Here is an 18,261-nt window from a genome sequence, read left to right as displayed (position 1 = left end):
CCTTCGTATTAATGCTATACTACACCGCATACTTCCAAGCACTGGGTATGAAGTAGATCTGGTAGCAGTATGGCACTAGGGGTGCAGCGGCACACGCTTCCACAGCATCAAGCAGTCTCTCATCTTGGAGCACCACTAGCCAAGACAGTGATCAAGGCACATACCGGTATGCCTTGGAGACTGGAGACGACTGTATGGGCCAGGTGGGGACTAAACATGCAGTTATGGCTTGGCTACAATATCTAACAAACTTTGGAGAGGCAAAGACCTTGACAGAACAAGACACATCATTGGTAGCAGAGAAGTACAACTGCTGAGACCAACAAGGCACCTTTCTAGTGGGTGCATGTCTTGCCACCTGCTTGCAATAGCCAAGGAACCTGAGGAAAGACTAACCAATGGAACATGGATGGATGCAAGGAACACTTCGATACTCGACGATATGGCTGACTTGCTGATGGAGTTCGGTGCATCATATTTTGCCATGGAACAATGGCAAATCCATCTTGTAAAAACACATCATACTAACTTGGATGCACACAATCACAATACTGGTGCACTTTGAGAGAAATTGTTATTTAATTTTGTGTGTGCTTTTGTTGTGTGATTTTATTTGTCACTTTTATTCGTAAATGGTCTGTCTTATTTTCTAATTTAAACACCCATTTAAACCCCCCTTTAAAGTTAAATGGGGATGTTTACTTGTTGTATTTCTCACTAGTATGTATTTTGCTATAAACAAAACAAACTTATGAAAAAATACTATAAAAGTGCAAGTAAACAAAATCGTTTTTGAAAAATGGCATTGACATTGATATTTCAAAGACAAGACGATCCTTAATGGTCAAAACAATGTCAGAAATGAATTATACATGTCAGAATTAGTTGATTTAGACAATACAGTACAGTACAACACAAATGACAAATTATCAATAGGCCTACATCAAATACAGTGGCGTCAGTTCAGAAAAAGTTAAGGTATGACAACATGACTGGTGCCCTCGCGCGCGCAACAGGCACGATGAAAAGTACATTTTATTATTTCCCCCTGTAGCCTGCCATATGGCAGCTGCCATAGCTTGCCATACCCAATTGACGCCTCTGCATAAAATCATATTAGTATTATCATTAATTATATTATTGTCTCCGCCAGGCCGAAAGGTCGCCCCTGTCTGTCTGTCCGTCTCTGTGTGTGTGTGTCCTTTGAGGGTAAATTAAATTCTAACGAGGTAATTGTAAAGTGATTTAGGATCTCAGTAATTACTGTGCGTTTATCAATAAGTTGTGAATTATAGACCCTATTGGTTATTATGGTGAAATGTTTTTAAATCGATAGATTGGATAGGCCTATAGGTCTATTAGGGAGTCTTACTGGTAACAAAATACATACTAGTGAGAAATACAACAAGTAAACGGGGGGGGGGGGGGGGGGGTGTTAAATGGGTGTTTAAATGAGAAAATAAGACCATTTACGAATAAAAGTGACAAATAAAATCACACAACAAAATCACACAATCGTACTTAAGTCAAAGTGCTCCTTCCATCCATCAGAGCTTGACATTGCCTTTTTGAGGCACTTGTCCTTTGGACAAGTATATTTCCCATTAACTTGTCCGGGCACAAAAGTCACTTAGAATAGAATTAATAACAAAAGGACAGCTAATGCCCCCCTTGCTCCCTCCACTCCATAGTATGGGCAGTCCATAGTCTGCATACAGCACAAAGCTGCTAGGAGCGCCACAGAAAAAGTGAAACCAAGAGCCACTAGTCCACATTTTTTATGCACGGACAACAGGACATGCCCTGTTCCATGTTCCATTGGTTCTAGTCTTTCCTCAGGTTCCTTGGCTGTTGCAAGCAGGTGGCAAGAAATGCACTAGAAAGGTGCCTTGTTGGTCTCAGCAGGTGTACTTCTCTGCTACCAATGCTGTGTCTTGTTCTGTCGAGGTCTTTGCCTCTCCAAAGTTTGTTAGATATTGTACTCGGTCAGACGGTCTTTGCTATTGGTGCTCCAAGATGAGAGACTGCTTGATGCAGTGGAAGCATGTGCCGATTCTCACCAGTGCCATATTGCTGCCAGATCTCCTTCATCCCCAGCTTGGCAATATGGGGTGTAGTATAGCAGTTATGCGAAGGAGACAACAACTCTCTGGGGTCCGCTCATAGTTCCGGCATCCCATTTTTCCGACCATTAGGTTAGTGAAGGTTAGGGATAGGCTTACAGTAGTAATAATGGAGTCAGTACATGCACCAGGTGTCAGCCTCCTCAATCCTATTCAAATTGTCTGGGATCTCTTCTCCACCAGCCGCCTATGTCATCATCACCAGAGACAACAGAGCTGACAATGGTAAATGGACTGCATTTACAGTATCGCTTTTCTCCAAAGCGCTTTACTATGTATTTCACATTCACCCATTAACACACACATTCACACATACATTCACACCATGAAACCATGCAAGGTGCTCATCAGGAGCAGTTAGGGGTTCAGTGTCTTGCTCAAGGAACCTTCCACACATAACCAGGAGGAGCCGGGAACCGACCCTGGAACCTTCAGATTCCAAGGCAGCCGTTCTACCTACTGAGCCACTGTCGCCCAACAATGTGGGTAGCATTGCCACAGGCTTGATTGGACACCATATTCCGAACACACAGCTGGTGTTCTCCTCAGACACCCAGAATTTGTAAAGTTGCTGAGGGATGGGTGTGTCTGTCGACTCTGTTAGCTCTGATGATAAGGGGCTGGTGGTGAAGAGATCCCAAAGATTGAACTAGATTGAGGGGGATGACACCAAGCTGGTGGAGTCAAGGTTATTATAGTAAACGAAAACTAACTAAAAAACGAAAACTAGAATGGAAAAACATTTTAGTTAACTGAAATAAAAATAAAAACTAAGCTTTTTAAAAAAACGAAAACTAACTGAAACGGTATTGTGTGTTTACAAAACTAACTAAAATAAACTAAAATTATAGAGAAAATCTCCTTAGTTTTCGTCTTTTGTCTTTCGTGGAAATAAAAAATAAAAAAACACCAGTTGGTGGGGTCAAAGAGAGAAGTTCTATTTCTCAACATTCCTGCCACTTTCAACAATATGATGTTTTGTTGATTTTCTTTATTAGACAATACTTTTTCCAGAGCTTTTTTAATCTCACCCCTGACAAATACCCCATATTAGGTAAAAGACTAAAACTAACACTAAAACTAATAAAAACTAAACTAAAACTAAGCATTTTCAAAAAATAAAAACGAAACGAAACTAGCAACCCCACTTCAAAAACGAATTAAAACTAAACTGTAATTGAAAACAAAACCTCAAAACTAATAAAAATAAAAACTAATGGAAAAATCCAAAACTATTATAACCTTGGAGTCAACTGGCCCCATTATAACTAAACCTATCCATAACCCTAATCTATTGGACGGAATAATGGGACGGCAGGATTATGAGTGGACCCCAGAGAGTTGTCATAGTCTCCTCCTTCGTATTAATGCTATACTACACCGCATACTTCCAAGCACTGGGGATGAAGTAGATCTGGTAGCAGTATGGCACTAGGGGTGCAGCGGCACACGCTTCCACAGCATCAAGCAGTCTCTCATCTTGGAGCACCACTAGCCAAGACAGTGATCAAGGCACATACCGGTATGCCTTGGAGACTGGAGACGACTGTATGGGCCAGGTGGGGACTAAACATGCAGTTATGGCTTGGCTACAATATCTAACAAACTTTGGAGAGGCAAAGACCTTGACAGAACAAGACACAGCATTGGTAGCAGAGAAGTACAACTGCTGAGACCAACAAGGCACCTTTCTAGTGGGTGCATGTCTTGCCACCTGCTTGCAATAGCCAAGGAACCTGAGGAAAGACTAACCAATGGAACATGGATGGATGCAAGGAACACTTCGATACTCGACGATATGGCTGACTTGCTGATGGAGTTCGGTGCATCATATTTTGCCATGGAACAATGGCAAATCCATCTTGTAAAAACACATCATACTAACTTGGATGCACACAATCACAATACTGGTGCACTTTGAGAGAAATTGTTATTTAATTTTGTGTGTGCTTTTGTTGTGTGATTTTATTTGTCACTTTTATTCGTAAATGGTCTGTCTTATTTTCTAATTTAAACACCCATTTAAACCCCCCTTTAAAGTTAAATGGGGATGTTTACTTGTTGTATTTCTCACTAGTATGTATTTTGCTATAAACAAAACAAACTTATGAAAAAATACTATAAAAGTGCAAGTAAACAAAATCTTTTTTGAAAAATGGCATTGACATTGATATTTCAAAGACAAGACGATCCTTAATGGTCAAAACAATGTCAGAAATGAATTATACATGTCAGAATTAGTTGATTTAGACCTATTGCACCTGTTTTTACTCCTAACAATGGCCAAGTTATGGCCACGGTCTTCGGAATAGCAAAATGACCTTGAACATGACCTTTTCGACGTCCAAATCACCCAAAATGGTCAAAACAATGCCAGAAATGAATTCCCCTCACCCCAATTAGTCCATATAGAGGTATTACATGTGCATATACACCCAGAAACAGAAAAGTTGGATTTTCATCATAGCCGATGGCAGCCATATTTGATTTGGCCATTGCGCCATTCGTGGCACTATGGCGAACGAGCACCTCTGTGATTTTTCATGTCTAGGGACCCACTGACTCAATTCAGGTGAGAAACTCCCCTAACACCAAATTGCGAGCAGGACTTTAAGCCAGGTACTGGACTAAGGTGCAGATCTTGTTAAGTTCACAGTTAAGGGACTTTTCAACCTGCGATATGTCTCTGCCTGAGACTAGGAGAGCCGAGTCGTCCACAAACAGAAACAGATTGCAGTCACAAGCAGATGACATGTCGTTTACGTATATTAAGAACAACAGAGACAATACGAAACAGACAATACAGTACAGTACAACACAAATGACAAATTATCAATAGGCCTACATCAAATACAGTGGCGTCAGTTCAGAAAAAGTTAAGGTATGACAACATGACTGGTGCCCTCGCGCGCGCAACAGGCACGATGAAAAGTACATTTTATTATTTCCCCCTGTAGCCTGCCATATGGCAGCTGCCATAGCTTGCCATACCCAATTGACGCCTCTGCATAAAATCATATTAGTATTATCATTAATTATATTATTGTCTCCGCCAGGCCGAAAGGTCGCCCCTGTCTGTCTGTCCGTCTCTGTGTGTGTGTGTCCTTTGAGGGTAAATTAAATTCTAACGAGGTAATTGTAAAGTGATTTAGGATCTCAGTAATTACTGTGCGTTTATCAATAAGTTGTGAATTATAGACCCTATTGGTTATTATGGTGAAATGTTTTTAAATCGATAGATTGGATAGGCCTATAGGTCTATGATTGGGATTGTTTTATTTGTCGTTATTTGATTGAGGTATATTATAGGTTATGCTGTTCTGCATGGTCAAATCTCAATAAATTAGATTAAAAAAAAGTGTTATACCAACTCTAACCATTTAAGCCCTATAATAATACATACCCATGCAATGGTGTTGTGCAGGCAGCAAAAATAGATGATCTACAAGCTCACAATGCACCGTGAGCTTGTAGAGAGCTGCATTTGTTTTGGATGATTTTAGTGATATTTAGAAAATGTCTGCATGTCACACTCACAATCTGAAATTCACATGCACGGCTTCCCCGCACACACTCTATTCAAAAAGCAGTCCAATGCTACCCTCTGGTGGTCATACTACATTGCAACCAAAGGATCCACAAACCTTCCTCCATTCCCTGAGTTGGTTCTGTCACCTGTCAGTCTTGGACTCTTGCTGACACAGGCTGTCACACTGGCACTATCACTTGACTGAACATATAGCCTACTACAGTGTTTCTCAACCTTTTTTCTGCATAGGCACACTTTTCATGTCCCAAGAATCCATGGGCACACCAACATAATACGGGGGTGTAAATATTGTCACTGTCGGGAAGAAACCTTGTATCTCCAAGATTCAAATGTGTATGTTTCTTCGCAAAGTAAAGCCCTGCTTCATCATACAAGGCTGTCGCACAACAGTTGTGAAAGCACACAACGCCTCGCACCGCCAGGCGTTGTGTGCTTGTAGATCGGCTGTTTTCACTAGTTTAAATCATTTTTAAAATGATAAATACAATACTGGCTTTCAAGCAGTTTCGAGGGGCACACTTGACTCTTCTCAGGGGCACACCAAAGGTCCCCAGGCACAGTGGTTGAGAAACACTGGCCTACCATATGACTGTGAATATTATATAATCAATTCCTACTCATTTAATACACTGATATCTGCTGTCTCTTACTTTCACAAGAGACTGTACTCTGTTTTTTTCTAATGTATTTATTCTTGTGATTATCTTGTGAAATGGCAATAAGTTGAAGAAATAAGTAGCAGAGATTAATCTCAGCTACTTTTTTTACACCAGTAAACCTTGTGATGTGACAATAAATTTGAAGTCCAAGACGTTACTGTGTAGGCTATATGTAATTCATTTTGGTAGTTCATTTTAGTCCAGAATGTCTGAAATGGAAGTTTTATTGTGTTTAAAGTTGTAATAATTCTAACCACTATGAACATAATTGTATCATGTCAGGACGTATGTTCATAGTGGTTAGAATTATTAGAACTTTAAAGGTTACACCCCGCCATTCCGAAACCCCGCCATTCCGAAACCCCGCCATTCCGAAAAATCTTCATTTCGGAATGGCAGGGTCTTCTACAAACAATAAAAGCACCTCCATTCCGAAAACAAAAAAATAGTTATATAACTATATAATTAGTTAACGTGCATGGGCGGCGGGTAGAGGAGGCCAGGGGAGGCTATGCCTTCCCAAATGCTCTGCTGGGTATTTAAAAATTCCCAAATGCTCTGCTGGGTATTTTAAAATTATATATGAATAGGCTATATTTGCGCAGCATTACTCTGCTTTGCAGTGCGACGCTCGCAGCGTGCGTCAGACGCACGCACTATATCTCAGTAGAGTATAGCACGGGTCCATAAAATGGGATCCGAGCCGAAATGGAACCGAGGAGATTTGGACCGATCCGAACCGACGTTTGACAGAGACACGTGTGAGCCTTGATTAAGCATTTTGTTTGTGAAATCTGAATGGTTGTGTAGCTCTAAGCGGCAAATGAAGTCGCTCCGCACCAGTCGAAGTCAATCCTCGACGCGTCATGTTTCAGGGCTAGGCTTATATAATAGCCTACATGCATAGATTGCATACATATACGGTGATTCTGGTCATCAATTAGAAAATACAGCTCTGCAGTAGAGAAACAAGCTTGAATGAATCTCAAATAGTAGCCTACATGTATAGCCATGAGGACTGATTGGATGGACGCCTGGACGCACACACATGCACAAGTCATGCATTCACGGAAACCTAATAGGCATATGAATAGAATAGGGTACTTGGGCTTGTGAATCTAGGGGGGGATGCAGACTATCTATGGGGAGTTCTACCATGCAAACCGCAGCCCTTAGTGACTATAGACACGTTTATATAACTATCTTTTAAGTGCCATGCCATTCCGAAATGAAGATTTTTCGGAATGGCGGGGTTTCGGAATGGCGGTGTTTCGGAATGGCGGTCTGTCACCGTTGGGGTTGAGAGGAGCGGTGATAGGACAGGAGAGGATTGGAGGGGAGGGGACGGGAGGGGAAGAGGCAGATGAAAATATTGCAAAAAAAAAAATCCATCTCAGTGAATGTCCTGACTGAAACTAAACAAACTGATAGAATATAACTAAAGCATGATAGAGGATGGTGTGAACAAGACAAGCCCAGGATGTCACAAACACTGACTATACCATGAGTTATCATCTGTTGTATTAGCTGGTAAAGACATCACTGATTGATGTGGACAAATCTTAACTCCAGATGCAACAGGTGGCCAGCATGTCCCTGTTGCTTCCCTGGTTAAATTCATTCCCTGGTATTTTCTTAACTGGCCTCCGATGGCTGTATAGTCTTTCATCGTTTGATAAATCTACTGCCTCAGGTGTAACTTTCTCGCATGTTTCTAGCATGTTCTGTTCTTTACTTATAGGCATTTGAATTAAGCTTGGTTTCACCAAAAATAGCCCTCTTGGTAAAGACACGGGAGAAAAACACACTTTTGTGAATGATATTTTACTTTATCAAGCATAAAACTCACTTGATCTTTTTATCTTTTACTTCAATGACACATATATTCACAGTAGGCCCTATTTGACTTCAAATAAATTACAAAAATATTAATACAAAATAAATCAATACTATTTTTTTTACAGACTTACATTCAAGAGTGTGCATATCTCTTTTCACATTCACAGTAGACTCTTTTTTTCCTGAGGTTTCCTACAAAAAAGAAATAAAAACAAAATAAAACACTGGACTATAAGACTAAAAGTCTTTCCCCTGACTTTTCCTAAAAGCGGGTTCACATGTGGAATTCTCTAAAGCAGTTGCGTTTCTTGTTGAGGCACAGGTTCAAATTGCACTTGGAACATTTTATCTCACTCCTGAGCTCACAACTTGGGAATTTGCAGAGTTGTCTAGAGGCCAAATCTGGCTAGTGACCCACAGAATCTGTGCGGACTGCTTGTTCTGGAATGGGGCTTAGCTGGATATATATATATATATATATATATATTTCTTTTTTTTTTCTTTTCAAATTCCCTATAAACATCAGAGGAAGAGGAGGAACACCCCCTCTTCTTCCTTGACGGCGACGCGTCCTTGCCTTGCAAGCAGTGCCTGTGCTACAGACATTCTAATCTAAAATCAAGTGAATCCTTCTGCTTCTTTCTCGGAGCATCCACTGCGTCGCGATCGCGGCGATACAACAGCTAGCTGTTCACAAGTACCATATCGATAAAATGAAAAAAGAACCTGTGATAGTACTTTTCCGACCTTACTCGGATGCGATAACATGCAATTAGGGCATCGAGAGCGTCGCCACCGCCCTTGAATTTGTTGCACTGGCTGACGATGCTCGGGCATTGTATATATTTTTGTCCAATCTGGTGAGCGCAGAGACAGGCTGGGCGCTGGCAAAAAGTTTTGGCAACGATCACCCCTCTGTCTCTGATGTCAAACCATTTGGTCGCTTTTATTTCTACGCCGTCGACAACAGTCACTCTCTCTTCAAATGCCCCCCTTCCCTTCTTTTTCAATAGCTTGTCTGAGCTGAAACTGAAGGCGATTTCCTGCACGGTACGGAGGGCTGGTATGCCCCTTTTCGCAAGAGCAACGAACAAATCCAGAGAAGAGAACCGATTGTCAAAATATAACAGGTGGTTGACACTGACAACAAAAGGAATGATTTGAGACAGCTGTAGGACAATGTTACCGCATGCACCGAGGTCAGGTTCTCCAGGTACAGGATCAAGGTTCCCCGTGTAGATGTCGAATGAATGCGTCAGGCACAAAGACTTTGTAACCCCAGTTGCGTATCATTTTACCTTTGAAAGGAACCATTTGTTCATCAATAGACAACATTTGATCTCGAGGGATAGCTTGACATTTTGGGAGAAGTGAATCAATAAGTGACCTTATTTTGAAGAGCTTATCCTCATTGTAAGCTGTCACGTTGCTGTTGTCATTGAAATGAATGAATCTCTTTATGTCTTCCCATCTATCTCGAGCGATTACATCAGCCACCTGTGGGATTCGACATTTAGTGGACGAGTACATTCTTGTTCTTGGTAGGCGTATGACACTCATGTATAGCAAGTGCTAATGAATTGCTCCAATTCACTTCGATCCAATTTGAGGGCCTTATTTGGATTGACTTGGGCGCAATACATATTACTTTGCTCTACAATAGAATCCAAAAGATCATCATCGAAGAAATATCTGACGTAATCAATGGGCGTGCCGACATAGTCAACAGTGGGAAGAGCACCGTGCCACATTGGAATGTCTTTCGCAGAGTTCTGTTCTTGCACCCCCTCCCACACTACCTTGTTGGCTTCTTTTGCCTTTGGCACCGTTGCTGTCGGCATTTTCATCACCTGGGTACAGGGGATATATTGTCTCCTATGTGTGTGCGGGCACATGCGTGCATGTGTGTGTGTGTGTGTGTGTGTGTGTGTGCCATCCTCTCCTTCCTTTGGCTCACTGTCCGATCCGATGCAGTGCTGAAAACAATAACAATAAAAACATTATTAGTATCATTGTAAAAGCTGTATTCACTTTATTTCTGGCCTTCTCCAGGGAGGCCGCCATTGCCTTTTACAGAGGGAAAACATCTTTTCACTTTCCTCCCGAGTCCCAAGTAAGGAAGTGAACAGGGAATCGTGTGTTGCCAGATTTCAGCGGCCAGGTCTGTAAAAATAAGCCCAATGCAAGTAGGCTCAGTTTTACTACTTTACATCGGCTATTTGAAAATAGCAGATCAGCAAGCATTGTGACACATTTGTGAGCTTGTAGATCTGTTATTTAAAAAAATATATATTGAGACATATATAGCATATATATATCTATACTATAATTTTGCGAATGTCTGAGTGAGTGAGTGAGTGAGTGAGTGAGTGAGTGAGTGTCTGTCTGTCTGTCACAGCGTTTCTCCTCAGTGGCTGGAGCAATTGATCTGAAATCGCATCACCATAAGCATATGAACACACCTGACATAACTGTGAAGCCCGTTTGTCACTTTCACAAATCGTATGCTGTATATTAGCATTTTTATGGTGTATCTACACACCCGCCTGCCTGCACACACACACACACACAGAGCTGGTTAAACATATGTGCCTCATGCTAGATGCGGGTGGGGGGGACAGTATCTCTGTAGCCATTAAACGAAACGGGTTTCTTACATTGATGCTCCTACATCATGCAAGCACCAGTTAAAGTTACTTTCCATCCCTCATATACTGTGTGCACAGTGCACCTCCCATAACCCACACACTGCACATCATTTTGGAGCTCATATCTTTGAACGGGTAAGAGCTAGTATTGAATATTTCTGAAACATCTTAACAACACAAATCTTGTGTGGAGGTCCCTGGCACCACATATTCTAAGATGGGGGTTTGCGAGTGCGACTGTGGACAAATATATTAATCTGGGGGTCCTTGAAAACATTAGAAAGCAAGCCCAATAAGCAACTACACGTTTTTTTTAAACACCCAAATTGCTTATTATAAGCAGACATGGCAACACAGGTTTCACCCCGAGCCCAACATCATTGAGTTTCCTGTTTACCACTTTCACCCAGCCCAGGTGTTTGGCCTCTGGGAGCGGCCAGGAATACTAACCTAACCACTCAACTGGAATAAGGTGAATACTAACCTAACCACTCAACTGGAATAAGGTGAATACTAACCAAACCACTCAACTGGAATATATGGTGTATACTAACCTAACCACTCAACTGGAATAAGGTGAATACTAACCAAACCACTCAACTGGAATATATGGTGAATACTAACCTAACCACTCAACTGGAATAAGGTGAATACTAACCTAACCACTCAACTGGAATAAGGTGAATACTAACCAAACCACTCAACTGGAATATATGGTGAATACTAACCTAACCACTCAACTGGAATAAGGTGAATACTAACCAAACCACTCAACTGGCATAGCGACAGAGTAGGCTACTTACCAGTTACCACCATCATCCTCGAACTCCCAGTCATCTTCCTCTGCATCATCATCATCATCATCAACCTGCTTCCATGGAACCTCCTCCAACTCCTCCGTCTCACACTCCATGACCAGGTCAGTTGCCATGGTGCTGCACGCACGTACGCACGCACGCACGCACGCGCGCGCGCACGCGCGCACACACACACACACACACACACACACACACACACACACACACACACACACACACAGATGGTGACATCTTGTATGTATCTTGATAGCATTAGTTATCGTGCATGAGGAGCGACAGTGGCTCAGGGGTAGAGCGGACGGATGGAGAACCGCAAGGTTCTCTGTTCGATCCCGGGCTCCCCCAGAGTTGGCGTCGAAGTACACTTGAGCAAGACTCTGAACCCCTAGTTGCTCCCGGTGAGAAGGTTGGTGTCTTGCATGGTTTCCTCTGCCATCGGTGTATGAATGTGTGTGTGAATGGGTGAATGTAATGCACTTTACAATGTAAATTGTAAAGTGCTTTGCAATAAATATAAATGCACCATTTAGCCGTTATTTTATTTTATAATCATTATTATGCCTTAATTACACAGACACACACACACACACACACACACACACACACACACACACACACACACACACACACACACACACACACACACACGTTACTGCTGACCCTTAAAGTTGGTCTTGAGGAGGGTGTAGATGACGACGGTTGGGGCTACGTTTCCATAAAGTAGAAAAGAACAGTTTAAGAAGTAGTGAAAATAGCCGATCTACAAGCTCACAATACGGCGCAAAGTGACACTATTTTCACCACCAGTTTGGGTCCCGGGCAAATTTATAATTTATCTTTTGGGTCTTGAGCTAAAACATTTTGGAACCACTGCTCTACATCACTGGTTCACACACACACACGCACGCACGCACGCACGCACGCACGCACGCACGCACGCACACACACACACACACACACACACACACACACACACACACACACAAACACACACACACAGGACTGTCACTCCTTAGAATATTACAAATAAACGAATATTCGACTATAAACTAAAGGGATATTTCATTTTCAAAAAAACTTTTGGTAATTTTATCGTCTAATCAGGCTTTTATGAACACCCTGAACCGTTTTTAATTTGCTTGATTCAATATTTAGATATTTGATGTAAATGTTACCAGGCCCTCCAGGCCCAGGGCCTCCCCCCACACCCACCCATTGTAACTTCAAACTTCATTTTAACCATGACAGATTCATTAAAAACACCCATTATTTTTTTCTGTTGAATCATATCCTAATAAGTGAGCAGGCCGTGTTTTATCCATAACTTTTTTTCATTAATTTTTAATAATTATTTGGGAAAATGGAAAAAATGAAATACAAAAAATTAAAGTGGAATATCCCTTTAAGCTTTGAAGAATACAAAAATTGCATGTAATGTTAAAAGGCACGCCTCGTGAGGCAGACGTCTCCCCTCAACGAGAAGCCACGTGCAAATGTGAGCCAATCTAAAAGTCCACGATGCGTCGCTGACGCCAGTGTTGGGGAAGTTAAAGTTACATGTAACTGAGTTACGTAACTAAGTTACACTTTGCTGTAACTTGCTGGTAACTGAGTTACATTCATATTTCTGTAACTCGTCAAGTATCTGAGATACTTTTTGGGTCATTTTTGGCTCAAGTTACAAGTTACAAGAAGTTACAAGCGAAGTTATAATTTTACATATAAGTTTGTGTTAAGATTGACGATCAAATGTCCTCAACAGATTATCATTTTCTTATTTTTTTAACTTTATTTTAGGATCACAGATGTTTACTAAAGAATATATTTCTATATTATATATATTTCTGCTGGCATGTGACTTTTTGTAGGATATTATATTTTGTTTCATGTACACCAAATGTACATTCTCAATTTAACGCTGAAAAGAAAGTAACTCAAGTTACATGTTCTATGTAACTTGAAACTTTATAAGTTACATTTCTCCAGGGGTATAATTTTAACTTGATCAAGTTACTGCCATGGTGAGTTACTTGTAACTGTACAAGTTACGCTTTCAAAGTAACTTCCCCAGCACTGGCTGACACAACGTGTTGTGGGCTTGTAGATTTGCAGTATTAGTTTGCGACACCACCATACAACGAAGAATAAACCAGCTGCTGCTGCTTCTCTGCAAGTTGCCTGGGACCGTCTGACTCGCAGACAGACACACAGAGACACAGTGCCTCTGCCTCTGAGTCGCTATGGCTTTAGACTTGCAGTTTCTCTGTACGTTTAATCACACAATGTAACTTTAATTGATTCAAAATGACGAGTCAAGTTGAAATGGGCGATTCATTTGGTAGTGAAGGCACTGTTTACAACGACACTCGACCACCGAAAACGCCATGTAAAAACTATGCATGGATTCTTGTCTCTAACGATAAAACTTCCGCCATGTCACATTTATCTTGTAGCCTACCTTAATTTGATTTAAACCAAAAACTAATCCATTGGTTTGATTATAATTGCCTGTCATGGTAAAGCTTCCAACTTCCATTACAGCATAATGAGCGTACCGTTTGAGTGAGACTAAAGACATAGACTTCTGCTGTGTTTGACTTAGGTTTTACTGCATACAATATATTATTTAAAAATGTATATGCATTCGAAATTCGAATATACATTCGAATGCATCAAATCCACATTATACACACATTTGACCATTATGCAAATACAGCCTGATGAAAAATGTTATACGGCCCGTGGCTTCATTCCTAAATTGTACTATAAATGGCCCTCCAGCAGCGTCAAACAAGAATAATTTATAGTATAATTTGTCAGGATTCCTTGTTCCCTGTTGTCTCCTTCTGAAGGGGTCAAAGGATATGGCCCTCTTTTTTGGACACCCCTGTTTTAGTGGGTTGAAAGTTCTAATAGTTTGAATCACTATGAACAGAATAACTGATCAAGTTTGGGCAACTGGGGCGAATGTCACATGTACCATGAGTCTTCATCCGTTGTATTTGTTGGTAAAGACTTCAGTGATTGCTGATATGGGAAACTCTTAACTCATTAAAAGCCAACCCCGCGATGTCGCGGGAAAAGTAATAGAGTATCTATAGTGCCATCCACGCGATGTCGCGTGAAAAGTAATATATTACTGTAACGGCGAGTAAAAATACCTAGTACAATGGCCGACGCTCCGGAGACGAAATCCGCGCTGATTTGTCATCATCACGGCTCCACGAGCACACAATAGTCATCCCATAACATTGAGGTGGACGGCCGATCTCATCTTTAATGTCCATTATCTCAAAACTACACTTTAGAAGCTAGGATGGAGGCAGATGCTCGCTTATTTTACACAGTTATAAAAGCTCCCGGTCGGCCATTACACAACTCCACGTGGACACGCATCGGTTCCGGCGCACGATCCGATGACGTCAGACCGGAAGTACTTCCGGTCTAGACTTCTGGCCTTCAAAATAAGACAGCGGCCGTTAATGGGGCCGGGAGGGGGCACTCTGGACCCCCTAATCCGTTAATGTCCTGGGCTCAGAATGAGTTAACTCAAGATGCTTCATACAACAGGTGGCAAGAATGTCACCGCTGCTTCCCCGATTGGTTTATTAAATTCACCAAGAAACATTGATTGATTGATTACTTTATTAGAAGTTTGAATTGGAAAATAGTATTTAAATCAGAGAAAGCACTATGGCATCAGATGACAAATATACACAGTATTATAAAACATCATATAACATAAATCAGAAAAATTAAAATAAAAAGTACAGTAAACAGGTTGGTGGGTTAGGCTTTATTTCTTCACCCAAAAACTGGTCTAGCTGTCAACCCGACCAATGCTCAAAACGGAAGCAGAGGGGTTTAACAAATAACACCTGGACTTGCTTTCTGGTGACAAAATAACAACAAAAAAAGTGAGAAAAGAATCTAGAAAATAGTCTAATCGCCCAAGTCTGCACTTTATTTCAAGCTAGCATAATTCAACTCTGTGTGGTAAATGGTGAAACATTCTTTCCTGCATAAGGGCATACTACAGCCTTTACAGTAGTACCTTGTTGATTTCCGTGTTCCCCTTCTGAGACAAACCCTGCAGTTCCTACTTGGTCTCTCCTTTCTGGGGGTGGGCGGTAACCGAACATGTTCATGGCGTATGTTGCCATTCAGCCTGCACTCAGGGTCACTTTGTGGTGCCCTAACCCGGTACCCTACTTTCTTTTCAAACCGTGCTCCTAGGGCATCACTTACTTCCTCATCCACAACATGTCTCGGGCTGGCCCATGACTTTGCGGCACTTAGAATGAATGAGAGAAGACGATCACAGTCGCCCTGTGGGTTTTTAGCCTTGTAAATGGTAAAAGCATTGAACAAACTGATCTCAAACAGATAGACTACAAATTTCTTTGTCCACTTGATGGTCCTCCTAATACACGGGTAGTACACAATGTTTTGGTCCAATCTATCAACTCCACCCATTGACTTATTGTATGCAATAATGCAAGCTGGCTTCTGTCGTGAAACTTTAACTCTGTGGCCTTTCTTCTTTTCCAGAACCTCCTCCATCTCGTTCTGGTGGAGTGTTGTAACCATTGTCACTATTCGTTTGTCCCGCCATGCCAAGACCATCGCTGTGTCATTGTGACGCGCGATTGTTTCCCCAATTCCCAAGTCAGCCAATTGAATGTCTGGTGGTTGGCCTCTATTATTTCTTAGGGTACCACAGACATGGGTGTTCAGATCAATTAGACGTTTACACAATGCTACGGAATTGTAAAAGTTATCCATGTACAATCTATAGCCATGACCTGTGAGGCGATCAAGAAGAGAGACAACTGTGTCTCCTAGGGCAACACGTTCTCCACAGAAGGGCTTCATGTTGAAACAGTACCCTGTCTCAGAATCACAAAGGATGTAGGATTTTATGCCGTATTTGACAGGTTTTTTTGGATTGTACACTTTGAAAGCTAGGCGCCCACGCCACAGAAGCGTACCTTCATCAATGGAAATGTTTGCGTTGGGTTGATACATTTCACGGAATTTGGAGAGTAAGTAATCTAAGACTGGGCGGATTTTGTACAGCCTGTCAGTAACATCGGCTAATTCGTTATCACCGAAATGAAAAAATCTCCATATAATTTGAAACCTGTTGCGAGACATGGTCTTGTTGAAGTAGGGGGTAGCCATTATTTCATCTGTAGACCAGTACAAATTTAGATCAGGCTTACGAACTATACCAGTGAGAAACAACAGCCCTAGGAAGCATTTTAGTTCTGGAACTGTGACAGCTTTCCAGTGTTTTGTTCTAGAATGTGGCAGTTGCAGACAATCATTGACAATTGTAATGCACTGCTCTGCATACAAGTTAGTCGAATCAACAAGATACTGGAGCAGCTCATCAGTAAGGAATAGCTCAAGAAAGTCAACAGGTTGATCTGAATCAAGATTAGCAGCACCATTGATAGGTCCAGGATTTGCAGTGAAAGGAATGTCTTTTGGCTGCCAGTTCATTTCAGACCACTCAGCAGGATCTGCAGCCAGAGGGCTTCCATCGGGCCTGCCACCACCTGTAAATTATAGATATAGGTTACCAGTAAGACTCCCTAATCGGGAGATAAGCTACCATAAGGTTGCATAATGTTGTCTGCCAAAAGTAACCTCAGTGTGGCGCTATGGGGCATGTGAGAAATCAGGGGCGGAGGTTGTGGGTTGCCAGCCAAGGAGTGTGTGTGCAAAGTTTGGAATGAATAGGGCAAACGGTGCCGGAGATAAGAGTGTGCAAAAAGCAACCTCATGGCGCTAGAAGAGGCTGTGATGTGAAGATTGTGAAGATTTTAAGTAGCACATATGGCTATGTGTTGAGCGAATGTGTGTGGCTAATTGCAAAGAAAAGGCATGTGGTGTTCATGATTTGCGATATTATTATTATTATTATTATTATTATTTAAACAGAGCAATCCAGCAAACTTTGGAAAAATTATAGATATAGGTTATTAACATAAAGCACTAGACTGGAATCCAGCCCGCTTGCACCATTCAGCGTTTTGCTTTTCTCACTCTGCTTTACAGTCTGGAAAGCCTCCCATCTCTGTTCCCTGTACTGTCCATATGTCTGTCCGTATATCCGTATGAGGACGGGAACTCCAGCTGCATACACTCAGCATTGCTGTTGAGCAGTCTGCACCGCTCTTTCAAACCGGGTTTGATTTTCCCAATTTTTGTGGAAAGTGTTATGTGAAGAAAAACGTCTTACCCCTTCTTTCACTGCCAACAGATGGTAATGTATAATGAGATGTGGGCTGTTCCTCCCTCCACTCTGAAATCACAGTAAAATGTAAAATTGTTTGGTAAATATGGGGTGCGTTCGAAAATGCGCACTCAACGCACTGGTGTGCCATCTTGACGTTCATTTCTTCGGTGTACTTGATGCGTTGTTGTTTGAAAATCCAGTGTGCTGCCCCCCGGGGGGTGTGCTCAGTGCAAACACTGAACGACCCTACTCACAAGTTGGGGTTTGAAAGTGTGGCGTGTCAATGCGCTGTTTTGATTGGTTGATCTTCATGGATGTGCCTCGAGCACTTCTCGGTGAACAACGGTGTAGGAAATGATAGCAAAATGCACCATTTG

The sequence above is a fragment of the Nannobrachium achirus genome (genome assembly GCF_963921795.1).
Source record: "Nannobrachium achirus genome assembly, chromosome: 2".
Taxonomy (NCBI): domain Eukaryota; kingdom Metazoa; phylum Chordata; class Actinopteri; order Myctophiformes; family Myctophidae; genus Nannobrachium; species Nannobrachium achirus.
The sequence above is the reverse complement of the archived record's forward strand: the minus strand, read 5'-3'. Positions refer to the sequence as shown.